The 1,572-nt window shown below is 43.7% G+C and overlaps 1 pseudogene; it reads right to left on the bottom strand.

Annotated features, from left to right (window-relative positions):
- Nucleotides 1–1,049: 1,049 nt before the first annotated feature.
- On the bottom strand, nt 1,050–1,150 carry LOC130471157 (uncharacterized; annotated as a pseudogene).
- Between the last annotated feature and the right edge of the window lie 422 nt (nt 1,151–1,572).

The following is a 1,572-nucleotide window of genomic DNA, read 5'->3' as shown; positions in this document are numbered from 1 at the left end:
TAGCGTTCCCTATCCGAGAGGTGGCGAGTTCGTCTTTAGATGCCGTTTGCCTAATCACCATTTCGTTGCATGATCACCATTGCTAAATAGTTGAATTGATTTCCCCCGGTTTCCCTAGCCTATCCCTGACTTCCTAACGTTTCTCTTTCTTGATTCAATTTTACATAGTTCTTTATTTGTTTTTAGACTCTTAAAACGTGACAATTCAAAACAAACCTTTGTTCGAACTAGATTGACTTCCAACTCAATAATTCACCGTTTCTTTGGGACGATCCCTTTGCTTGCCGCTTGCCGGTAGTTGAAGTGGTTTTATAAATATTGTTTGCATAGGTGGTTTTCTATCAACGACGGAAACCACGCTTATCAAAATGGCGCCGTTGCCGGGGAACGGTCGTTGTTATTGAGTTTAGTTGAGACTAGTTCATTAATTGAAAATAAAAAAATATTCCATTCTTGCTTTAGTTTTTCCTTTGCATTGCTCACGGTTTTCTTGAGTGTTTATGCTTGATAGGGGACGTGCTCGTCAAAGGATCCTCCATCCTCTTGACCTTGAATTGGAAAGGACTTTAAGGAGACTTAGGCGTGCTCATTCTAGCTCGTCAAATCATAATAGGTTTGAGGCTTTGAGTGTTGACACGGAACAAGAAGTGAGTGAGCAAGCTAGTGAGAACATGGCTCTTCCGGTTAAGAATTTGGGAATACCGGGAGCATTTGAGGCTACGTGTGGGATTCAAGCACCAACAACATGTGCTAATAATTTTGAGATCAAGCCCGCCTTGATCAATTTGGTGCAAAGTCATCCCTTTTGTGGGAAAAGCAATGAGTCGCCTCACGAGCATCTCAAGCAGTTTGAGCACTATTGTGACACAATAAAACACAACGGTGTGACCTCGGATTATGTGAGATTGACTTTGTTCCGCTTCTCTTTTCTTGGGCGTGCTAGTGATTGGCTTGACAAGGAGGTCAAGCCCAACTCACTTCGCACATGGGACGAAGTAACTAGTTCCTTCTTGAACAAGTTCTATTCTCATGGGAAGACGGCGGAGTTGCGCCACAAGATTCAATCATTTGAGCAAGGGCGTGATGAATCGCTTTTCGAGGCTTGGGACCAATTTAAGGAGTACCAAAGGGAATGCCCTCATCATGGGATTCCCAAGTGGTTGTTGTTACAAACCTTTTACTTAGGATTGAGTCCAAGCTCGAAAACAAGTTTGGATGCGGGCGCGGGAGGCCCCATCATGAACAAAATGGAAGATCAAATTGAGGAGATAATTGAAGATGTAGTTCAAAACTACTAATCTTGGCATGTAGGTGCAAGAAGTTATGATGGGAAAAGTAGGATTGAGGATGGAAAGGGTTCGGTGTACGCCATAGAGCAAGCACGGATGATAGAGAAGCTTAGCTCGAGATTAGAGAAGCTTGAGAATACACCATTTGCGGGAAGTGCAGCAAGCAAGCCACCATCTCCGTCCACAATTCCATCTCCTTCGGCAACTCTTCTCAATAAGGGGAAGGGCAAGGTTAGTTCTTATGGCTCAATGCCTCCGGGCACATTCTTTTGTGAAAATTGCC

The sequence above is a fragment of the Spinacia oleracea genome, chromosome 3, assembly GCF_020520425.1.
Source record: "Spinacia oleracea cultivar Varoflay chromosome 3, BTI_SOV_V1, whole genome shotgun sequence".
NCBI lineage: Eukaryota > Viridiplantae > Streptophyta > Magnoliopsida > Caryophyllales > Amaranthaceae > Spinacia > Spinacia oleracea.
This window is presented reverse-complemented; position numbering and strand designations above follow the sequence as displayed.